The 25,813-nt window shown below is 46.5% G+C and overlaps 1 long non-coding RNA gene across 1 annotated transcript in view; it reads left to right on the top strand.

Moving 5' to 3' along the window:
• Positions 1-1,821: 1,821 nt before the first annotated feature.
• The window catches only part of LOC146062454 (uncharacterized), a 52,565-nt gene continuing 28,573 nt past the window's right edge, over positions 1,822-25,813 (top strand). Inside the window, exon 1 of the long non-coding RNA XR_014471326.1 lies at positions 1,822-2,036. This is a non-coding gene — a long non-coding RNA (uncharacterized LOC146062454). The remainder of the gene's footprint in view (positions 2,037-25,813) is intronic.

The following is a 25,813-nucleotide window of genomic DNA, read 5'->3' on the forward strand; positions in this document are numbered from 1 at the left end:
AGATCAAAATGAACTAATCTTCAAAGTGAACTAAATCGTTCAGATCACTGCTCTGGCAAAGATTAGTTCATTTAGTTCACCAGGAAGTAAAGCAAGTGGGAGGTGTAACACACAGACAGAGCCCAGCAGCTCCACAATGATCATTTACTGGATCTTTACTTCCTGTATCTAAAGTTAAAAGTACAACAAAGCCCAGCAAATACAGATCTAATAAAATAAAAATATGCACTGCCTAGCCAAAGTTGTGTGGTGTGTCTGTGAGTGAGATTGTGTGCTCATTCTGCTCACCTTTATGTGATGCTATCATTATATGATTAGTTCAGATGTCCAAACACTTGCTGCTGCTGCTGCTGGTACTGGTACTGCTGGTACTGGTACCTGAGCATACTGCTGTGCTAAATCTTCTGCTGGGATCTGTGTAGGGCTTCTGCAGCAGCCATGTTATCAGCTCTCATGCAATACACAGGAGGCAGTACATGGTAGCTGCCAAAGATGGCAGTGCTGAGCTCACACATGGTCTGGACTCTGCGGATCCAAATGAACTACATTGTCCTGATGACTCATGAGTCCTGCAAATAGTTCAGTAGTTTAATTAGTTCACTGATCATACAGATCCCTGAACTAATCTCTGACTATACACCATAATGAGACTGTACAGTACCTGTGAGCTACCATGTGTGGCACTGCTGTGCTCAAGCATAGGTATTGTGTGTATGCAGCCACAGACACAGTGCTGGCTGCTGCATGTTATACAGTATACTGTAGTAGCTCTGTTTACTCCACATTACAGTCAGAGATGGATATGTATGAACCTTCATGATGCATACAGTGGAGCAGTTGCCCCTAGCAACCAATCAGCAACTGGTAACTTTGCAAAGTCTCTACTTTATCTCTCTCCAAGGTCAGTTACATTGGGGCAAGGGGACATGTTTTTTTCTAATTACTGTATTTTAAAAGCAGAAAAAATTGACTTATTAAATTACTCTGAATTTGGATATTTTACTTGCATATTATGGAATATTATGGAAGGTAAAATAATAACCACAATGGGATTAATATTGCAGAGCTAAACAATAAACATGTCACTAGAAGGGTGCTGTATAACTTATTGCTTTTCTAAACTAGACAATAATCTGATTTATTAAACATACAGTATATAATCATTCTAACAAGACTATAACTCCTACAGGGCGGGATGCTATATAGCAGAAATGCGGTAAAAACCCCGTTTTCGGGGTTTCTACCGCATTTCTATATGCTATATGGCGCCTCCGCAGTGTCAGCGCTGCGGAGGGAATCGCCAGCTAAAGCTGGCGAATCCCTGCAGAAGCCTATGGGCTTCTTACCGCAGCGCTGTTTGAGGGATCCGTCACGGATCCCTCCCAGCGTGACCTGCGGCCGGCGCCGGGGTCTGCGCATGCGCAGATGGACTCCCGGGTCACAGACCCGGAAGTCCAGTGCCGGCACCGCATCGCAAGGGACAGCTCTTACCGCAAGAGCTGTCCCTTGCATGAATAACGGCATATGTTATAGCATATGCCGTTATTAAAAATGCGATGTCCGGCGAAGGGGGGCCGCGGATGTTATAACATCCCGCCCACAATGAGCTAGTATTACACTGCCTGCTCTGTGTGTCATAATCTAGTCTAGTTCATCTAGATCCATGCACTCCTCTCAGTCTCTGAGTCAGTGATGGAATAATGAACTAAATGAACTAGATGAACTAATCTTCTGATCTAATCTTTTGGGTGAACTAGATCATAATGAACTAGTCACCAAAACGAACTAGATTTCCCATCACTAGCTCTAACAGCAGACGCCGGGCAGCGTCCCCCTAATGCTGTGCTGAGTCGAGTCAGTGTGTTGCTTCCTGCTGAGGCACAAACAGGAAGTCACATGATTGTACACACTGGAGGAGCCGGACCAGCAGACATGAGAGGAGAGGAGCAGCCCAGCTTGTGTAGCAGCCTGAAGCAGCACCCACACCACCCACCACCACCTGCACACAGAGGAGCAGCTACTCAGCAATGCCTCAGGTAAGTTCTACTGCAGATAAAAAGGTGGAAAGAAGGAGGGTAATGCTACACCAACAATGGGTGGGAGTGTTAGTGACATGGGGATAGTACCATGCATTGTCATATAAAATATGTGTGCTGTTTTAATGTTATACTGCTATATTTTTTTTTGGTGGGGTGGGTGGCTTAATGCTCTTTCTCTCCCCATCACCTCTCTCCTGTCAGTGGCGTAACATTAAATTTTGCGCCACCCCCCCCCTCTTCCGAGCCAAAAATAGTCTGTGCCCCCCCCCCCCAACATTCTGGACTGCTGCTATGCCGTACTCTCACCCCGGGGTCTAGCCACCAGTGCGTGCCATGCATTCTCCTCTGTACAGGAGGGGGCTGGTCACTTAGGACGAATGAAGCATACAGCAAAGTGTGCAGCGTTGGAGGGGGTGAAGTGACATGGGGCAATAGGGGGAGATGACTCTATCCCTCTCCCCATCACCTGCTGACTCTATCCCTCTCCCTGTCACCTGCTGACTCTCTCCTCCCCATCACCCACTGACTCTTTCCCTATCACCTCTCTCCTGTCATCTTTCTCATGTCACCCGCTGACTTCTCCCCATCACCTCTCCTGTCACCCACTGACTCTCACTCTCCTAGTCATCTCTCCTGTCACCCGCTGACTCTTTCACTGTCACCTCTCTCCTGTCATCTTTCTCATGTCACCTGCTGACTCTCTCTCACCCCATCACCTCTCCTGTCACCGGCTGTCTCTTTCCCTGTCACCTCTCTCTCCTGTCAACCACTGACTCTTTCCTTCTCCCCGTCACCTGCTAACTTTCCCCCACTCCCAGTCACTCTCATTTCTGACCCTCTGCTTTTCTCCCTCTACCTCTAACTGTCACCCCCGGCCTCTCCCTAGACTCACTCTCTGCCTGTCTCCATTGCCTTTCCCCTGCTGTTACCCTCTCCCCATCACCTCTCTCTTCTGTCGCCTTTTTTCCTGTCACCCACTAAATCTCACCCTCTCCAAGTCACCCTTTCACATTTTCAAACTATGAAAAATTGTACAGATACATATCAAGTGGACAAATAGATGTGTCCCTTCTCAGCTGAAATGCTTATTGCAGCATACCTGACTCATTTTCTTCGATAAGCGCACCCATGAATGTGCATGCACCCACAATTCATAAGATTGCATGGTGAGTACGCTCCCAAGAGCGGGCCATGGCTATGCCCAAGCATGACGCAGAATGAGACTGACATCATCTGTATTTGTAAGAGGGCGCAAATTTTACAGTTTGCAGGAGGGCGCTGGACACCATAGCACCGGCCCTGTCTCCCCCATTCTGAGGCAAACAGAAATGAGAGAACAGTACCTTTTTGTGGCAGGTTTGCCCTGATCTCAGGACTCACGACGGGCGAGACGCATCCTGTTCGTCACTGACAACTTAAAAATTCACAAGTAAACTTTCGAAGTGTTAGCTAAACACTGTGAAATTAGGAAAATAATGAAATTTTTGCTATTTATGTTTGGAATATTGAAAGGTGATGGGGACTGAATGCACAGCCGGATCCTACGTAAAATAAACCAGTCAGGCTGTAGAATATCCTTGTGAAATTGAGAAAATAATTGCATTTTCACACTGTGATGAGCTGACTACTAATTTACTCCAAGCCGTGCTGAGTATTGGGGCAATAAGCAGCAGAACTCTGGGAGTACACTTTGGAGCAGAGTCTGGCAGTGTAATGAAAGCCAGTTAGCCTGTTGGCAGCGAAGTTCAAAACATTCAGTAGAAGAGTCCATGTACTAAGCCTCAGAGAGAGAGGGAGATGAAGTGGACAGAGATACCAACTGATTAGCTCATAACTGTTATTTTTCAAATCCAGTCTGTAACATGGCAGCTAAGAGCTGATTGACATTTTATCTCTCAGCATAGACGGAACTACCATTGGTGCAAGCAGGTGCTGTGCACCAGGGACCCTGGGAACTAAGGGGTCCACTGTGGCTCTTTCATCCTTTTCCTGTCACCCACTGGTTCTCCCTGTCAAACTCTGCCTCCCCCTGCCTCTCCCTGTTACCCACTGCTGTGTTCAGCGGCGTAACTATAGCACCGCAGCCCCCGCCACCGCTGGGGGGCGCTGTGCATGTGGGGGCGCCGGGGGCTGCGGTGCTATAGTTACACCCCCCCCCCCCATTTCCCCCGCAGACTTACCTATCTCGCTGGTCCCGGCGGCTCCGTTCTTCTGCTGAGGACCACCACAAAATGGCCGCCCCCATATAGCACACAGATCTCTGAAACGTGAGCCGCCGGGACCAGCGAGATAGGTAAGGCTGCGGGGAATTGGGGGGGGGGGGGTGCATGGGCGGCGGGTGCTTGGCAGGGCGGCGGCGGGGGGGGGTTGTTGGCAGGGCGGCGGCGGGGGGGCGCCCAAAATGTAGCTACGCCACTGGCTGTGTTGCATATTGTGAACTTGGGTTGGAGTGGAGGAGGGGGGCAAATTATATTATTGCACCTCGGCTCATCACCCACAAGTTCCGCTACTGTCTCTCCACTAGATCTCTCTCTCACTTTGAGGCGCCGTTTTATCACCATCCCCATCTGAGGTGCTGTAATAACATCAGCCCATCTCGCAATGTGATAATTGGCTACATCGCACGTACAGTATATGTCAATTATCGCATACAGGGATTGAGCTTGTGATAAAGCTCTGACTTTGTAATCGGTCTCCGCAAAAATCGCAGGCAGACATTTTCATGTGTCCACGTTTTGTGTCTCGACATCTTGGTGTTGACCTGGACATTTTCGACCTAGACATTTTCGACTTAATATACCGCACCCGGATGAATCAATGCACCCACATTTTCAATCATAGGTACGTACTGCCCATCTGCAGCCTGCGATTCGCAGTTATCAGCAAGAACTGCTCAGGCCTGTCATGTGCAGATAGGGTGTACATGGGGTTTGTTTTGAGGACTCATACAGTATCTGCAGGCTAACTCAATCAGCGCAGATTACTGACAGCGGCAAATCCTTCCCTGAGACTGATTGGAAGCCAACCCTCTTATCACAGAACGCTGTGTGCGAAAATGCAGCAATAAGAGACCATTTGTCACAGCCTGAGAACAGTATGGCTCCTGATTAACCTCTTCATTGCCAAATGCACCGGAGGCAACATGCTACAATGCCTAAATGTGCGGCATGTGTTCCAACGATGCGCCAGAGGTTTTCAATTCCTAGTACAGTAGCTATTTTTTTTTGTATCATACAGTAAATGTATCATAGCTGCCTACCCTCCAGCATTCTGCAGGAGACTCCCTGAAATAACAGCAATCTCCCTCTCTCCATCATTAGTATAGCAATCTCCCTCTCTCCCTCATTAGTCTAGCAATCTCCCTCATGTTGCCTAGTCCACATTACACTATTACATCATAGGTACCTCATTCTGTAGAAGAGTCCATTCTGCAGGAGACTCCGTTACATAGCAGCAATCTCCCTCTCTCCCTTATTAGTCTAACAATCTCCTTCATGTCACCTAGCCCACATTACACTGTTACATCATAGTTACCTACAGGAGACTCCCTGACATAGCAGCAATCTCCCTCTCTCCCTCATTAGTCTAGTAATCTCCCTCATGTCACCTAGCCCACACTACACTGTTACATCATAGTTACCTCCCCTCCTGCATTCTGCAGGCGACTCCCTGACATAGCAGCAATCAGTGGCGAGGAGGTGCAGAGAAAGTTTGGGAGCCGGGGGTCTGTGGGGCTATAGTTACCCGCTGCTGTCTGCCGGTACCTGCCTGCCGTGCCGTCACAGTCCCGTCTCTCCCAGCGCTGGCTCCTGCTTCTATAATGAAAACGGACACTTAGAAAATGGCTGCCCCCATACTGCAGACAGTTTTCTGTCTGCAGTATAGGGGAAGCCATTTTCTAAGAGTCCCTTTTCATTATAGCAGCAGGATCTAGCGCTGGGAGAGACGGGATCGTGACCGCAGATGCGGCTGAGCAGGTATGGGCATGGGGTGGGCGCCGAGGGGAGGGGGAGTGGGAGGGGGGCAGTAAAACATTTGCGGCGGGGGGGCGCAAAATAGGTAGTTACGCCACTGGCCGCAATCTCCCTTTTTCCATCATTAGTCTAGCAATCTCCCTCATGTCACCTAGCCCACATTACACTGTTACATTTTTGGAGAAAAAAAGGAATGAGAGATTGATACATTTACATTGAATCATCAGCACCATTTCCCAGCACATTACCAAGTATAGTAGCTCTTACTAACTGCTTTGGATACAAGTAATTTGAAAAGATTCCCCTCAGATGTAACAGTACACGCCCATGCTTCTTGGTGCCGCGTTCACAATCTCTCCATGTGGAACTAGACCCGGCTGTTGGGAGGAGCATGACACGCCCCCTCAATAGGGCGCTTTGCAAAATTCTATTTCCAACTATAAACTCCCTGAAACTAGTTTTCAAAAGTAGGCAAGTATAATATGTATTCTGCCTCCTAACTACTTACTTATTCACATTCACATCAGTTCCTGCTCCAGAGGAGTTTAAAATCGATATTCCCAACCACATGTACACAAACACATATTCATTCTAGGGTTAATTTTGTTGGCAGCCAATTAACCGATACCTTTATTTTTGGATTGTGGGAGGAAACCAGAGTAATGGGAGGAAACCCACGTGGAGAATATAAAAACTCCACACAGTTAGGGCCATGGTGGGAATCAAACCCATGACCTCAGAGGCAGTAATGCTTACCATTACACCATCCGTGATGCCCTACCTGTGCTTTTGTCTGATTACTCCATCATTGGTCTAATGTCTTCTTTTGTAATTCAAAGCAACACACCGGCTCTGGTAGATACTGGTTTATTATGGTGGTGATGTGGTGTGCCAACTGTGATAGCAATACAACATCCATGCACTCATTATATCCCGCATTGATTATTGCAATAGTCTCCTAACTGGACTTCCCAAGAACAGACTCTCACCACTGCAATCCATTTTAAATGCTGCTGCTAGGCTGATCTTCCTTGCAAGACGCTCATCGTCTGCTGATCCGCTCTGCCAGTCCCTCCATTGGTTGCCTGTATATTACCGTATTCAATATAAAACACTTCTACTTGCATATAAAGCTATTAACCATACTGCACCAGCAGATATCTCTGCACTTATCACACAATATCTCCCATCTCGACCACTCCGCTCTGCACAAGATTTGCGTCTTTCATCTGAGCGGATCACTAGCTCCCATTCACTATTACAGGACTTTCATCGGGCTGCTCCCATCCTATGGAATGCCCTTCCATGCACAATTAGACTCTCCGCTAGCCTCCAAACTTTCAAGCGTTCCCTGAAAACTCACCTCTTCAGGCAAGCCTATCATATTTAAGTACCACACGCATAACCCTCTAAAGCACTTATGTATTATATAGCTTCCCTTCTGGACTTGTAACTTGTTGGGATTGCTATGCTATTACTGATGCCTGTCCTTGTGTTTCCCTCCTATGTCCCTATAGATTGTAAGCTTGCAGCAGGGCCCTCTAACCACCAAGTCTGTCTGTTGTTACCCAGTTTGTTTTATTACTGTCTACTATTGTAAAGCGCAACGGAATCTGCTGCGCTATATAAGACACTGTAACGGAATCTGCTGCGCTATATAAGAAACTGTAACGGAATCTGCTGCGCTATATAAGAAACTGCAAATAAATAAATAAATAAATATTGTTGATTCTCTACTGTATATGTGATATGCTTTTATTAGTGATTGCACTATTTAGGCAAGGGCAACATTCCTGAGGAGAGAGCTCTTTGCACTTTGAGCTGATGCCCATTTAGACATACTGTATATGTGTTACTAGTCCAGTGTCTATGTAAGTCATCCTATCCTTTGCCTGTAACTGCTAGGGTATAAATACAGTAGTAGAGTGTTGGCCAGGGAGATTTTCGAGCTTTTAGTTGGTTTTGGAGCTGTGAAGCGAATCTTTTTCCTTTGATGATTGGTTAACTGCTGCAGCGAGAGGAAAAATTGCTGATTGTTGTACGTGGACAAACCTACATAAATTCAAAATCTGTAGCTAATTACATGAAATATCTACCTCATTTTTTTATGTTACAGCAGGGTTGCCTACCCTCCCAAAAATCGGGTCCCCCTCCTGGGCAACCATCCTGGATACCGGCAGCACCCTCCGAATCTCCTTGGCCACAGCAGTAAAATACCGTCATTCGAAGCTTTTCGGGGCGAGCCTAAAGATGCAAATTGAGTCATTTAGCCCCGCCTCTCCTTGAAGAACCTCGAATTGCAGGATTTGCAGTACTGGGGGAAGGGCTTGATGACGTCTACATCAGGCCACGCCCCCCCTGAAGTGCTGCTGACAGTCTCCTCTCTCTGGGCTTCTCCCGGAGAGGAGACTTTAAAAGTAGGCAACTCTGGGTTACAGTGTGTATATTATTGTCTTCATATAATACTCCATGCAGGAAACCCTACCTTACCTACCTTGTCAATGGCCAGGATATCTTTATTGGGCCCTTGGAACCTGCTGGACCCTAGGCAGATGCCTAGGTTGCCTTGTAGAAAATCCACTTCTGCTGCTCTCATCCCTCTGTGTTTGGTTGCCATGGGCAACAGATACACTTTTTAGTGGGCTTGCTGCATCTCCCCCCTCATCCTTCTACAGATGCTGGTGTGAAATGTACTGTAAACTGCAGCTTCTATACCGTACATTGAATTAAGCAGCATTCAGTGAATGTGCAGCGATGCGATGCTGTCTGACCCGACATGAGAGTGCGCCTCATTATTCTTGGTGTGATCACACAGTGTCACTTATGCCATAGGCAGCTGCTCTCAGTCCTTATTTCAGAGTGTTATAGAGAAAGGAAGAAAATATCAAAAGAATTTGCAAACACAGAAATGCTGGAAAACAATCAGCTACGGGCGTATTTATTAAACAAGCCTTTTGGGGTACCCGGCAAATTTTTTTTTAATGATGTGGTTCCTTATATGGAACGGCAACACTGTGAAATGTACCAAGCCCTAACAGCCAGGGATGCCATCAGAATTTGGGGGGCCCGGGACACACAATTTAGGCTGAGCCTGGGAGCTGATTGCTGCTGGAGCACCAGGTAGCAGCCAGGTAGAAACGGCACTGGTAGCATTTCACATAATGAGCTGTCCCTCAACCAATTAGATGTCATGGAATAACAACAAATCAGAAACTTTCGTTGTGGTGGCTCCTGATTGGCTACAGTCAGATCTGATTTGCATTCGGATGGTTAAAGACACATGCCATTACATTGCCAAGTTCCGTAAGAAAGTCAGACATTATAATGACCGGCTTTTGTGCGACTTTACCCAGGGCGATAAAATCGGCTGACGATACATCCCGGCCTACAAAAAACCCAATTTACAGGTAGTCAAAATGGGCTCTAATTGGATTGCTTTAAAGAAACTTGCGATAAAGTCCTATTCTTAGAACCAAATTCCACGGTGGTTGGCGTTTATGCGTATGTGCAAACTCCTGGTATCGAACGGCTTCTGCAAGATTCACACTTGTGGCTTCTGGGTGGCTGCTCAGGGTCCTGACAGGGATCCGTCTCCTGTCAGGACCCTGAACAGCCAGCCAGATTCCGCAAGACGGCCACCGCCCACACAGCAGCAACGTTGTCAGCAGCACTGCAATTGTACCAGATGTATCAAGCTTCAAAAAGTTATAAAGTGGAAAGTGATAAACAACCAGGCAATCAGCTCCTGCCTGTCATTTTTTAAACCCAGCCTGTAACATAACAGGTAGGAGCTGATTGGCTGGCTGTTTATCACTCTCCATTTTATCGCTTTTTGAAGCACAATACATCTGGCCCTTAGGAACATGCAGGATGTATTAGTTTTTCCAGCACATGCTGTAATGTACTATGAAATAAAATGAAATAAAAAAGATTCCTAAACATCAGAGGGGGCATGTGCCTTGGACTTGGTATAAACCCCCCCTCCAGAATCCACCTATACTATTGATAAGAACAAAATGTACATTACTTAGAATGCCAGCCTGTTTATATTTCTTTATTATGTAGTATAATAACATTGTTTTTCTTATGCACTAACATCTGGGCCAATACATAGAATACCACATTAGGGAGTTTAATAGGAGTAGTCAATTCTGAAAGGAATCAGGATGATATTCTCAGTATAACAGCATCATTTAAAAGTATATAGGAGCCATTAAACAGGGTCGTTATCTGTAAGATGGCCTACTTGTAGAACAATTAGCAATTAGTAATATGATTTTATATCATTTGTGTGCATCTGTACAGAACACGTACACACTCTATTAGAGAGTAAACAACTTATACTGCATACATTAGACAGCAGCAGGGTCGTCGAGTGGATATAAGATCATGTAGCTGAGTGTTGTTCCCTTTATTCTCTACTAATGGTTTTAAGAGACATCCTTTCTTCTAATTCCCCAGTAATGAAATGTCAGTACAAATATGTCTGCAATTACCCCTTTTATTCCATACATGCTGAATTTGGCATACTCCTTTCCGGGAGAAGCCCGGAGAGGAGTGAAAGGGGGGCGGGTAGAGGCTTCATGTTGGGGGCGGGGCACGGGTGGTGTCATCAAGCCCCGCCCCCATGACGGACTGAAGCCTCAATTTGAGGGTCCGTGGGTGGGGGGAGGGGCTAAAAATGACGCGAAATGCAGCAAATTGCGTCATTTAGCCTCCCCCCCTCCCCGCGGACCCCCGAAAGTCATAGTTTTTAGACCGCAGGGAGAGGGGGAGCCGGGGCTGTAGGGAAATGCGGGAGACTTGCCCCCCCTCCCGGGGGACCCGATTTGCGGGACCCTCCCGGCCATTCCGGGAGGGTAGGCAAGTATGTTTTAATAACACTTAGATTAAGCCTTGATAAAGCTTAAAGAAAGCGAAATGCGCATTGGCAAATCGCTGTAAACTGTCTGCTTGTTTGTTAACCAGTATTTGCATGTAAATTGTATTTTGATTATTTGCTGTAGGAGATAGCGGGGAAATAGAATAAGCACCAGCCACCGGCAAGCGTGACCAACACGCGAGCACACGCAGGGCATTGAAGGGAATACATTCCCAGCCTGTGTAGGTGCAGCGTGTAACGGAGAATCATAACAGATCTCCGGCTGCCAACTGGCTACATACGCCGATACGCACGGCTATCACAACGGGAGAATTCCCGGACTGTGACATCTATGTAACAAACCCGCTACCTACCCGCCGTATAACTTAGCTGCAATGTGTGTCTAGGACTTATAAATCCACCACGAAGGTGCACACTGAGGCACCCCAATTAATAGTGTATGTACCATAAAATATGTGAAATAAAGCCATCGGATTGCAATATTTAAGACGAGCCATACCAGCATAATTAATGTTTTAAATCTGCACTTAAAATAAATACACCTAATGGCCCTATGTACACATGCTGCATGAACAGTGGTAAGACTGTCTGAAATACCAATAGCAGAAGTCCCCCTGTTAAGAGCAGCAAGAACCTTACCCGCCTTAGTGGCGACTATATACACAGAATAAGCTGATACATATATACAATAGCCTATGTCTGTAAAGCCACAATACCTCTAACGGGATAAGAGACAAGATTGTCTGGATAAATACCGGGACTAAGAAAACACTCGATGCTTCTGTATGAAGCTAATTATCCTATTTTTTCCAGCCAATTCTAAATGTACATACTGTATGCAACTCACGATCTATGGTATAAGTGCACACTAACGCACCTGAATTAACAAAACCTATACTGCCTCCAGACATTAAAAAGCAGCTATACTAGCACTATTAAGAGTGCCAAGTTTCACTATATTTAAGTACATCTAGTGGCTTCTGGCACATATCCTGCATGTATAGTGGGAACGCTGTTCAAAAAGTAGCAGCGGGAACCTGTATGCCAATTACAGTGGGAACATCACCCATCATAGCGGTAATTACATACACAGATTAAGCTGGCACATATCAACTGTGGCCGACTTCTGTAGCCGCTAAATACAGGACGGGAGATGAGACAGTACTGTCCTAATTTATACCTGGACTGATCAATACCCACTAATATACAGCAGTGACCACCTTAAGTATTTAATAAGTGCTTTCTTTTGATGGCAACAGTATTCATGAATTAAGACTGTAATACTGTAACATTTAAATAGCCATTTCAGCAACAATTAATGTTTGCAAGCAGAAACAATATAACACACTCAGCAGCTTTATACCACTGATCACTTAAGCATCTACTGGTACAATATCACTGATACTCATCTGAGAAGTATCAGAATAAACCCTGATTAAAGCTACAGTTTACAGATTTTAAACTTCTTATTTTCTTTTCTACTCTATATTCATTACTTTGTTTTTATATTTCGCCATCGGTATCCCTTATACAGGGACCTACTAGACCTTGTCATGGACAATTAATACAATTGACCTATTGAAATAAATGATGGCCTTTTACCTTTAATTGCATTTCAATAAAGAACATTAAACCGAAAATTTATTTTATGTCCCAAGGGACAATGTGGATGAGGAGTGCATCCTAGTTAAAACTGATTTTCTTTTTCCTCTTTTTGTACATGTTTTAATACCTCCAGTTGTGTAAAAATAGAAAGCACAACAATTAAGTAAAAGCTTCCTCCAGGTATAAACAGGGATTAGGCATTTGGACACACGCCGTAGACATCTCTGTACAAATCCACGGTGGCTGTGACACTGGTATATGTACGCTGTACCACAGCATATGGAATTGCAGTCACAGTGGGATTGGCACAAAACATGTACATAAAGAACCCTGGGTAGCACAGATCGCTCAGCACACATCGCTATTTGTGTATGGCGGATCTACAGTAGCTAACAGGAAAGCTCATGGAGAATCACTACATTGATTAGCACACATGCTAACCAGAAATCGGCCGGTGTGTGTGGGGCTTAAGTGTGTTTGATTATTGCTCTTCTGATGGCATACCTCCCAACTGTCAAGATTTTCACGGGATTGTCATGATTTTTTTTGACTGTTCCACGTCCCACCCGCAGGCGTCAATGTCCAGCATAGGGGGAAGGGGTGTTACGCTTCTGTAGGTGGTCAGAAGACCTGCTCCCTGACTCTGTTGCCCCAGCCTGACGTCCACGAGATACGTGCGGAGCTAGTCTTCTCCTGTACCCGTCTCGGCTGAAGGGCGAATTATGTCCGCCCCACTCCGCTACAGGCAGGTTTTATGTTCAGGACAACGTATCTGTGGAGGCAGACCAGCAGCAAAAGGACCTCTAACTAAACCTGACGTGCAGGACTGAGACCCCTACAGGGATGGCAACAATGCCCAAATGGTGTAATATAATAAATACAAATGCAATGGCAACAATGCTCAATGATGGAATATAATAAATACAAATGGCAACAATGCTCAACGATGGAATATAATGAATACAATACTGCAAAGCACAAGGGTAACTGGCAGGGTGCACCCCTGACTTATCTGCAACGAATGCTGACAGCAGGTTCAGGCTAGGACACTGCAGGCTGGATGAAGCCGGTACTGCGGACTGAGGTGACCAAGGACCAGGTACACGCAGACTGAGGCACAAACAAAGCTGGCACACAGGACGCTGGATACAAGGTGCTAGGACCGGGAACACTCTGGAGACGAGGGCTGGCAGCAGGTTCTGGCAAGGACACTGCAGGTACTGAGGACTGAGGCACAAACGAAGCTGGCACACAGGACGCTGTACACAAGGTGCTGGGACCGGGAAGACTCTGGAGCACAACATAGAGGGAATACACGGCAGGATACACAAAGCTCTCAGTGAGCTATAACCGGCAGTGACTGCATGCTGAGAACCTCACTAAATCACCTTGCATGCAGCCACACCCAAGCAGCAGGGAATGCAAGAAACTGAGGAAGCTGGATCCACAAAACCCGGAGTACAGATCCAGGGAAAACATACAAACTGCAAACAAAATATGAAAAACTGCACATTTACACCGATCCGCTGGAGGCGGATCGTAACAAGGGGGTGGGGCAGCTGCGAGTCCCCTCTGCTAGGCATGGATTTGAAGAGCCTCTCATATGTTACATAGGGCGGGATGTACTAAAGGGAAAATGCGGTAAAACAGGGGTTTTACTGCATTTTCCTATTTACCATTACCCGTCCGCCCCGTTTTCGCCTGGCAGGGTATCGCCATGCCGCAATTTTTGATGCTGTGGGGGCATGGCCAGTGGCTCTGTGTGCTGCTGGTCATGCCCCCAGCCCCTCTGTTTCCTGGGAATAGGCGCTGCGATCAGCAGAGCAGCGCTGGACTATGTAGTATAACATTGTTTTTTATGCACTAACACTGCGGGGGGGTGCGAGGCTGTCCCCCCAAAAAAATAGGACGATTCCCTGAAAATCGGGACAGGATTGGAACACTTAGTTTAAAATAATAAAAGTTTAGATCAGATATACCCTTAGCAGCAGGTGTTAGCGACGGGGGTTTCAGATGGAACAATACGTAAATGCAGTTATTTGTATCATTCCTTTATAATCTGCAGCACTTTACACTTGAGCACAAAGAAACAGTCATTGAGCCGGGATGGGATTTAACAAAGTGCTGAATCGAAGCAATATTAATACTCTCACATCAACATAGCATCTGCCGCAGTCTCAGAAGTTCTAAAAGATAAAACATTCGGCTTTTCTCTCCACAGAACTATTCATGCTCCTAAACAACAACAAAAACTGATCGGTTTAAAAGAAGCAATATTTATGTTATACTGCTTTCAGATCGCAAATGAAGGGTCGCACCGGGACTTTAAACCGGTTCAGTCCCAGGGCGACCCTGCATGTGCATTCTGTTCACACTGCAAACAGCAGTGCCGGTTCGCTGATGTAATCAGGGGGCAGCGGCGTAACTATAGCACCGCAGCCCACGCCACCGCGGGGGGCGCTGTGCATGTGGGGGCGCCGGGGGCTGCAGTGCTATAGTTACACCCCACCCCCCCCCCCCCACCCCCCCAATCCCCCGCTGACTTACCTATCTCGCTGGTCCCAGCGGCTCCGTTCTTCTGCTGAGGACCACCACAAAATGGCCGCCCCCATATAGCACACAGTTCTCTGAAACTGTCTGCTGAATGGGGGCGGCCATTTTGTGGTGGTCCTCAGCAGAAGAACAGAGCCGCTGGGACCAGCGAGACACAGAGCCGGCCTTAGGCATAGGCCAACTAGGCAATTGCCTAGGGCATTTGGAATGCCTGGGGGCAGCAGCAGCTTCTGCTGATTAAAATGATATGCAGCATGCCTATAATCTGTGTGTGAGTGAGGCTGTATCTGCATATGAAATAGTGTATTCATGGAAATCACTGTAACATAGCATTCTGTATGCAGGTACAGCCACAGTCGCTCACAGAATATAGGCATGCCACATATTATTTTAATCATTGGAAGCTCCTTGTGTGTGCTGGTCATAATAATGCAAATAAGACAAATTTTCAGCAAAAAAGGCACCCAACGTTAGCAGAACTGGCCAGGAGCTGCATGGCCTATTGAGGCAAGATGTATGAGGAAACATCTGTATCCAAGCAGAGGTCACAGTGTTAGCGGCTGTGCGAGTGCTGTCTGCGGGTGGGTTGGTTATGCAATAGTCTCCCAGCACCTAAGCGCCTCAACCCTTCCACATGTATAATACACACAAAATATTTGCAGAAATCCTTATCTTTATACGCTCAAATTGATGGGGCAGGGTTCTTCCTTCAAATCTCTCCAATTGATATCATGCGAATGGGAGATACAAGAAAGCCATCATAGCGCAAACAGGTTTATTCACGTACTGTTTGCGCTATGATGGCTTTCTTGTATCTCCCATTCGCATGATATCAATTGGAGAGATTTGAAGGAAGAACCCTGCCCCATCAATTTGAGCGTATAAAGATAAGGATTTCTGCAAATATTTTGTGTGTATTATACATGTGGAAGGGTTGAGGCGCTTAGGTGCTGGGAGATAATTTCTCTATTTTTCACTGTGTCTTGGGAGGATTGTGGAATCACCTCCAATTTATCTCACTAGCAGACTTGCTGCCCACCTGGGAGCGCACTATCTGTGATTCTGAAACCTTCTAAAAACTTGGTTATGCAATAGTGTTCGGCATATGTGTAAGGGGCATTATGTGTGTCATGTATAAATGCGTTAATAATGTGCGACATTTGTAACAGGCATTATGTGTGTCATGTGTATAAGGGCATTAATAATGTGCAGCATATGTGTAAGGGGCATTATGTGTGTCATTATGTGTATGAAGGGCATTAATAAAGTTTGGCATAATGTGTAAGGTCCATTATTTTTATATGGACATTAATAATGTGTGTCATGTGTAAGGGGCATTACTGTGTGGTATTATCAGGGGTGCCGAGAGAAAGGGGTAGGGGGTACAAATTACCCAGGCCAAAGTCTGATGGAAGGGCCCAGTGGGGGCCTCGGGCCTCCTCCCCTAAGGGTATAATGTGAATAATGTGACGAGTAATGTATATAAGGTAAAGTGGTACTACTGTGTGATGTAACGTGAATAAGGGACACCATCGCATGATATAATGTGAATAAAGTTGCACTACTGTGTGGCATAATTTGAATTGGGGGTACTATTGTGTGGCCATGCCCCTTCCCAGCAAGAACACACCCCTGTTTGGGCTGCGCACCGAATGTGTGCGCTGTTTCTATTTAAAATATTACGGGTAGGGGCACCAAAATGATGACTGCTATGATGAGGATTGATGGTGCTGGGAAAGGGGAGCAGGGTCAGAGGTGGAACTAGTGGCGGTGCTAGGGGGCACCAGCCAAAATCTTGCCTAGGGCATCAGTTAGGCTAGGGCCGGCTCTGGCGAGACAGGTAAGGCTGTGGATTGGGGGGGGGTTGAATGGGCGGCGGGGGTGCTTGGCAGGGCGGCGGGGGGCGCACAAAACGTAGCTACGCCACTGTCAGGGGGCACAGCAGGGAGTCAACGCGTCAACGGGGGTGGGGAGGAGGCAGCGCTTAGGGCTGGTGCTGCTCCAAGCGCTGCCTCCTCCATAGTGTGAACGGGAAATGGGTCGTTCGGTTCTTATTGCCGTGTTGCTACCCCTTTGCAGCACCCGGTAACCCCTTTCACATCACAATTACCAGGTCAAGCCGCCAAGAAACAGGCTTGTACCTGGTAATTAGTTGCGATTTGAAAGGGGTATTAGTGATCTAGGGCTCTCTAATGGTATAGTAACATCAATCATATCACTGCTTTTCTGCTCAGTAGTTCAGCAGGAAGCAGGGGGGAATCCCAACTGCCCCCCACCACCACCGCCACCGCCGCGGGACAATGCCGGCCCCCGACGGGACGGTCCCCGACGGGACGGTCCAGCAAAAAAACAGAACGATCCGGTGAAAAGCGGGTCAGTTGAGAGGAATGAATAATATAACATAGAGACAACTACCTCTTATTTATTCCAACATACAGAACACCCATCTATTTATATTGTTCATTTATATCGAAAGCAAGAGTGGACAGGCCCAATATGGGCAGCCAAAGGAGGACCCTGCAAAGAAGACCCCTGGAAGTGAAAAGGATGCTCACATCACTGCCTGATTGCATGAGAGTGTCTGGGAAGAGGGCACTCTAGAGGGGCGGCAGCAGTGCTGAGGATGGAGAACACCAGAAGAGAGGCCGCGGGTGACCCCAGGCTGACCAGAATTGGTTGGGAGAAGCAGCTGAAGGACAAGGATGGGATGACAGGCAATGCTGCAGACAAACTATTGCACATAGTGTAGAGGGAATAGGCTCCCCTAGGTCCTACTGACTGTTTAATAATAAGTTATTATAGGCATATGTTCCCATGCTCAAATACATATTATTTAATGCTTATTAATTGCATAGAATGTGACGCAAGAGATCCCAGGCCTGCCTCTTTCTATAGCAGCCATGGGAACAATTTGCTATGCTCCCCCAAGCCGCCGCGGGGTCTGCCACATATGTAGCTTCGCCACTGGAGCTTAGAGAAAAAATGGCTTGTATCGGTTTATTTGTATCCACCATTTTGAACTAATAAAATAACATTGTGCTTTTACAACTACTTATCATTGTGTCTGCAGAAAGGGAAGTTATAACTACACTTGCCTCTATGTCATGGTGTGCCTTCGCTAGTGGAGTCTGAAGAAGAACTCAACGGAAACAAGAGCAAGGTGACCACAGTACCTGGGTGTAACTCGTCTTTACTTTTTTGCACATCCCCCAAATAATAATTGCAGATGCTCCCTGAATATCAGGGCGAATGCCTGGAGTCATAGCCACTGGGGCTCATTTACAGTTTGGCATAAGTCAATTTTGGGACATGCCTCACAGACAAGAGTAGCAGTGGTGTAACCTCTCTGAAATGCTTTCTCAAAAGTACTCATTTGTACCCCAAATTTATTATCAATAGCTCAAAGGTTTGCTTGGTGGAACACTTTACCTCATTTCACCCCCTTAGGAGTCAATACCCAAAAGCAGGGGTGGCCAAACCGGTCCTCAAGATCTACCAACGGTCCACATTTTCCAACCCCCTAGCTGGTGCACAGCTGTAGTCATTACTAACTGTCATATTGTCAAACCTGCTGCATTCATTCCTACTATAGATCCACATGTTGCCTGAGACATGAACTGTTGGTAGATCTTATTTATTTATTTATTTATTTACAGTTTCTTATATAGCGCAGCAGATTCTGTTACAGTTTGTTATATAGCGCAGCAGATTCTGTTACGCTTTACAATTGTAGACAGTGATAAAACAAGCCGGGTAACAACAGACAGACTTGGAGGTAAAAAGGCCCTGCTGCAAGCTTACAATCTATATGGACAGAGGACATCTTGAGGACAGGTTTGGACACCCCTACCCCCGGCTAGTCACATGATCCATGATCCACCGGAAAAGTTGACAACTCACATTTTCAAAGAGCTCAATGTCCAGGCATTGTGATTGGCTCATAGACTTTTACCACATAATTTTGCAACCAATTCCACCGCCAATCCAATTCTGCACATCGATGGATCAAGTTCTTTCATTTGGTTGCGGCTCACACAGCGGCATCATAGAAGTAAGTCAACCAGAAAATTCCCCCTTACGTTATTAAAACAATATTTGTAGGCTGCCACAAAGTGTCTGCACACCAGTATAAGAGGGAAAAGACATAAACTTAGTAGTATTATAAAACCGCGTCTAGACAACCATCAATCATTACCCAACAGAGTCTACTAACTTTGGTCTTTCCATTTTATGATATCATTCGCAAAAGCATGGACATTGTACAATGAAAGCGTGATACATATCTAATTCCTAACTTGTCATAAAGCTGTGATATCAAACTGCAATTTCCAATCAGACTTCAAGATGTGAATCCATATAGGCTAACAGTGTGATAAATAAAATAACAGCTGAAACACAGTTCCGACTGCAGCCAGCCTCAGAACTCAGCAACATGTAACATGGAATAAATTTCAATACATCAACATATAATCCGGAGTTAGCTCAAAGCGCCATCCAGACAACCTGTAGAGTACTGAGTACACTCATGTTCCATTATCAGCGGTTATTTGTACACTTCACGGACTCCCGCTAATGTAATGTTGGCATTTCCATATGAGTGTTGTTGTAAACATCATACTTTTCTACTTTTTGAGTCTCCTCTTTTTTTGGGGGGGGGGGGGGGGGGGGCAAGTTTGATGCCTTTAAGCCCCGCCCCAATTACAGTACATGCCGTGATTCGCTGCTCTTCGGGGAGTGGCTAAAATGCATAATTTAAGACATGTCCCCTCACTGAAAAGCTCTGAATGTCGGCAGGTAACTCAAGCTTCAAAGTAGCACGTACAAAACCCAACGCGTTTCAAGACTCATTGTCTATTCCTCAGGGCTTAGTACTGAGTACAGTCACGTTCCATTATCAGCGGTTATTTGTACACTTCACAGACTCCCGCTGAGCATGATGGGATTGTGTGTATGGTAGAGACAGGGTTAAATAGAAATGATGTGTGTAGTAATGATGTGTAAAAATAATAGCATTTACTGTAACTTGCTTGATGTTATTCAATGTTTTTTGTTTGTTTGTTTTTTTTATATATTTTTATTGAGAAATTAAAAAAGATTGACATATGGTACATCGAAAACATCACAAGATATAACGAGAGAGACAGAATGGCACATCATAATATCTCGACAGTGAACACATTTACATCATTATTCTGGGTACATACATAGCCCATAACGCCTTTTCTGGAAGATGAGTGAATAAGCAAGGGGGTGTGTCTGGCAATGGTTTAGAAAGGAGGTTGTCCCCTCTCCAGAGTGGCCAAGTTATACCATGTTGTAAGCGTAACCGCTTGTCTAATACGGTCTTTTTCTTGAGTCGTGAGAGAAAGTAGGTATAGTAGCCAATTGTAAAAGAATTTTGACGCCTTGGTTTCTGTATCTACCAATAAATTTGGTACTTGTTTCCTAGAAGGGCGCCCATCGCGGGCATCGCATGTACATCGCATGCCATTATAATGGCATGCGATGCGACCGATGTGATGGCCGCGATTTTACATAGAAATGCATGGTAAAATGTAAATCGCGTCGGTCGCATCGCATGCGGCCAAAAAATCGCATGCGATGCGACCGACGCGATTACCGATTTTACATAGGGAACAATGATAAATGGCCCAATTGACCCGATTTTACATAGGGAACAATGTTAAATGGCCCACAGACCCCAAATAGCCACCCTGAAGTGTGAAATGCCCCCCCCCCCAATTGTTAACGCCACCCCACGATCAACGTCAACCCGAAGCGTGGCGAGTGCAGTGAGCCCGCGAGGGGCGGCGGTACGCGTCCTCCGACCTTTTCATACCCCCACTATCCACGTCGGCGTGGAGTTGAGAATAGAAAGTGTGGCAAGTGCAGCGAGCCACCGAGCCCGAAGCGTGGCGAGCGCAGCGCGCCCCGCGAGGGGACGCGGATACCTGTGAAGCCCGCGAGGGAACGCCGATACCTGTAAAGGTATCCGCGTGCGCTCGCCACGCTTCGGGCTCGGTGGCTCACTGCGCTCGCCACACTTTCTATTCTCAACTCCACGCCGACGAGGAAAGTGGGGGTATGAAAAGGTCGGAGGACGCGTACCGCCGCCCCTCGCGGGCTCGCTGCGCTCGCCACGCTTCGGGTTGACGTTGATCGTGGGGTGGCGTTAACAATTGGGGGGGCCATTTCACACTTCAGGGTGGGTATTTGGGGTCTGTAGGCCATTTAACATTGTTCCCTATGTGAAATCGGGTCAATTGGGCCATTTAACATTGTTCCCTATGTAAAATCGCGGTAATCGCGTCGGTCGCATCGCATGCGATTTCTTGGCCGCATGCGATGCGACCGACGCAATTTTTTTCCTTACGATGCCTAAGATCAAAATCGTGGGCGCCCTTTTAGGAAACAAGTACCATAAATTTTAATCTCGGGAGCATAAGGTGCAAGGAAATGGGATTAGAATTTATCCATTGGGAAAGAATGTTTTTTTTTGTGGCCGCTGCAATTTTGGCTAGGAGACCCTTAGCGCCTCGTGTAAGGGGCGTGTGTGTGTCTAGCGCGTGGATATTCCACAATGCCCAGGAGGGGGTTATGGTAAAAGTTATCTTCAAGGTATGGTTGATATAGCGCTGAACATCTAGCCAAAAGGCCTGCACTATATCACATGTCCACAAACAATTAAAAATATCCGCTTCTGGGGACAAGCATTTGAAACAGGTAGAATCATCTGATATACCCATCAGAAAACGGTGCTTGGGTGTCTAGTATGCTCTGTGTGAAATTTTAAATTGCATCTCAACATAGGATGATGAAACAAGCAATTTGTTTAATGATATTGTGGCTTTGATGATGGATGTTATTGGGATATCTGGAAAAGCCGTATTCCAATGAGTCAATCCCTTTTTGACCTTAGAAAGGTCCAGATTAGTGCGGACGTGGCTATATAACAGAGAGGTAGGTGTTTGTCCACCCTTTCTATAGACAATCATAAGGTCAAAAGCTCTATCCGATCCTTCTTTGTATTATTCAATGTTTTTTAACTGTTCTTTTAAAAGTAATTCCCACTTTGTAATTTCTCACTTGATATATTTCTAACAAAGACAACTGCCCATTAACTAAATGCAGGTCTGATTAGGCGAGGCTACAGCTGCGGTCACATGACCACCTAATCAAAGGACATAAATTAGCCTGTGTTAAACACTAGGTCAAATATACTCTAAATATAAATTATACCTCACAACAACAACTTTAAACAGGTAATACAAAGACTAAAAACACATCCTTATCAACACAACACTGGTTATGTAGTGGGGACAATATAGATTAATACCCCTTTCACATCACACCTAATTACCGGGTTCATGCTGGTTTCTTGCCGGTTCAACCTGGTAATTGGTGCGATGTGAAAGGGGTTACCGGGTCCAGCAAACCAATAGCAACACGGCAATACGAACCGGTAAAAAATGAAGGGTTCTTACCAGTTTGTTGCTTCGCAGTGTGAACGGGTTAATCAAGTTTAGCGACTCAATTCCTGTTCATACCAATGGAGGAGGCAGTGTTTGGAGCAGCATCAGCTCAATGCACTGCCTCCTCACCCGCCACTGACTGGTGTTTACCCGGATGATGTCAGTGAACCGGCAATATTGCCAATTCGCTGAGAAGTTCTGAACAGACCAAAATGCAGGGTCGTACCAGGACTGAACCATTTCAAAGTCCTGGTGAGACCCTGCATATGCGGTCTGAAAGAAGTATAAGAGATTTCAGGATATAACTGGATATAACATGGGTCCAGTATAGCTCAGTAAATATATGTTTCCCATGTCTGTGTCGCTCAATAGCGTACATCTAGTATATATCTGTATGTGTCCTATATCTGTACTGTTTTACTTGTCTACCTATCTGGCTGGTGCAATCACCATGTGGCACCGCTGAATGGCTGCCTGGGTGCTACACAGTTCAGTAAATATATGTTTCCCATGTCCGTGTCACTCATTAGAATGCGTCTAGTGCAGTGGCAGTTTTTACCTATGGGCTGAAAGGTTATAGGGTTGACAGGAGGAAGGTCGACATGCAATGGGTCAAACACTGAAGGTCGACATGCATCAAGGTCAACATGTCTGAAGGTTGAGATGGGGTTAGGTCGACAGGGTCATTAGGTCGACACATTAATTCGGTCAACATGGGCAAAGTCTACATTTAAAAGGTCGACATGGGGTTCAATTTTTTTATCCCGAATGCCGACACAGTCGACATTGACTCAAAAAAAGTGCATCACTCACCATGCTTCAGGCACGGTGCCTCGCTATGCTCAGCACACTATTTTATTCGCCCACCATGCCCTAGTTGATGGTACAGCATGAAGTACCTCCTGTCGGCTGAGAAAAAGTGAAAAACACCAGGTCGGCCTTTTGACTGTTGACCTAGCCCATGTCCACCTAATGCATGTGTCGACTTAATGACCCTTTCGACCTAAGCCCATGTCGACCTTCAGTCATGTCAACCTTCAGTACTCTTCGGCCCAGAGCATGTTGACCTTCCCCGTGCCGACCTAGTGACCGTACCTCACAGCATGAACAAGGTGCTGGATTACAGCACATTCTGAGTGTACAGCTCCTCATAGGGCTAAGATTGCTCATCATCTTGGAAGGACACAGCCCGGCATGGAAGAGCTAGACGCTGCTCTCATTAGCGCACCGCCAGATTACTGCTGTCACCAATCTTCTTGTTTCAGAACACATCAATCACTCGGCTACAGATTGCCTTTGTAGGTGACCTAACCCTGTTACCAGGTGCCAGTCCTCCTTCTCTGCTGTGAGGACTTTGTTATTGGCACCCCGAGCAAGTTTCGCTTCTTCTCATTATTATTTAAGCTTCTCATTTGGAAGGCTAGAAAGCTCCATTGTATTTATTAGCGGTGCCTCTGCCATTTCTGTCCCTCTTCCCCAATCCAGCCGGTCTCCACACTCTCTGATATGTAGAGAGACGGATCTCATTACCTGCGCGCCCTTCAGTCATTCGCATCTCTGCAGAGGCGCCTGGAGTTGTCAGCCGAGATCTAGCACTTTATGATTGTTGTTCATACTGCCGAAAGGCAATTTGTGGCTCCACTGCTGTGCGACTAGTGACCCCAGAATTGGGGGTACATTTACTAAAGCTTCTCATAGCAACCAATCAGGTGCTGTCTATCTTGTCTCTATTGCATCCTAGAAAATTATAGCTTGGTTGCTACAGGCAAAATCACCACTTTTCATTTTTGGAAGTTTTAGTAAATTTACTGTAAACCTCCCACCTCCTGCAACTTAACCCTATCTTCCCCTATCCCTGAAACTTATCTATAACTACCCCCCATCCCCAGAATCCCTAACTCTCCCATCCCTGTCTAACCCTCAACTCCCATCCACTGCAGCCTAACCTCCAATCCCTTGAAGCCTACCCTAACTGCCTCCCCCTCAGTCTAAACCTAAACTCCCATCCACTGAAGCCTAAACTTCCCCTCCAAAAGTCTAACCCTAACCGCCCCATCCCCAGAAGCCGAACCCTAATCGCCCCCTCTCGAATTCTAACCGTAACTTTCTGTCCACTGCAGCCTAACCTCCCCCTTATACCGGAGCCTACCTTGAACGCATTCGGTATGGAATCCCGGCGGTCAGAATCCCGACGCCAAAATCCCGACAAGGGGGGGACGTGGATCGCCCCCCCCCCCCCCCCCTTTGGGGACTTGCTGCGCTTAGCATGCAGCGGGCCCGGTGCCTCACTACACTCGGCACACTAATTTATTCTCCCTCTATGGGTGTCATGGACACCCACGGAGGGAGATTTCGGCGGTCGGGATTCCGGCGTCGGGATTTTGACCGCCGGGATTCCGACCACCGGGAAATTGACAGCATCCCCCTTGAACTCCTGCTCCCACAGCCTAACCCCAACTGCCCTCCATCGCAGAAGCCGAAGCCTAACCCTAAACTTGGGGAACTGCTGATGTGACAAATTGCTGACACATACATGGTTGACATACCTTAAATCGACATAATCAAAACATTGACACAAGCAATAGGTCGACATTACCATGATCAACACGTGAAAAGGTCGACATAAGACTTTTGGGGATTTCATTTTGCCCTTTTTTTTTTTTTACTTTTTCATAATTTATCATCAATATGGACTCTGGCTGTGAATGGTATAGCGAAGCACCTGTCCCGATGCATGGTGATTGAAGGGAGAGGGATGCGGTATGCAAATTAGGGTCTACATGTACAGGTGTCGACATTACCTACCGTAAAAAAGGGGAAAACACATGTTGATCTTTTGCTTGTACAGTAGAATCTTTTTTCCATTGTTGACCTTGTGCATGTCGAATTTTTGTGGGAGGGATGTTCTAACATCCGCTGCCCATTATCGCCCCCCTTCGCCGGCCACCGCATTATTAATAACGGAATATGCTCTAACATATGTGGTTATAAACGCAAGGGACAGGTCTTGCGATAAGAGCTGTCCCTTGCGCTGCGGCGCCGGCACTGGACTTGAGTCCATCTGCACTTGCGCAGAGTGACGGCAACGGCGGGGGGCATGCCGGGAGGGATCTGTGACAGATCCCTCACAGTAGCGCTGCGGTAACAAGCCCTTAGGCTTCTGCAGGGAATCGCCAGCTTTTGCTGGCGATTCCCATCCGCAGTGCTGCCACTGCGGAGGGGCCATAGAGCATACAGAAATGCGGTAAAAACCCGATAACGGGGTTTTTACTGCATCTCAGCCTGTCC

The sequence above is a fragment of the Crinia signifera genome, chromosome 3 (genome assembly GCF_055691185.1).
Source record: "Crinia signifera chromosome 3, ASM5569118v1, whole genome shotgun sequence".
Lineage (NCBI taxonomy): Eukaryota > Metazoa > Chordata > Amphibia > Anura > Myobatrachidae > Crinia > Crinia signifera.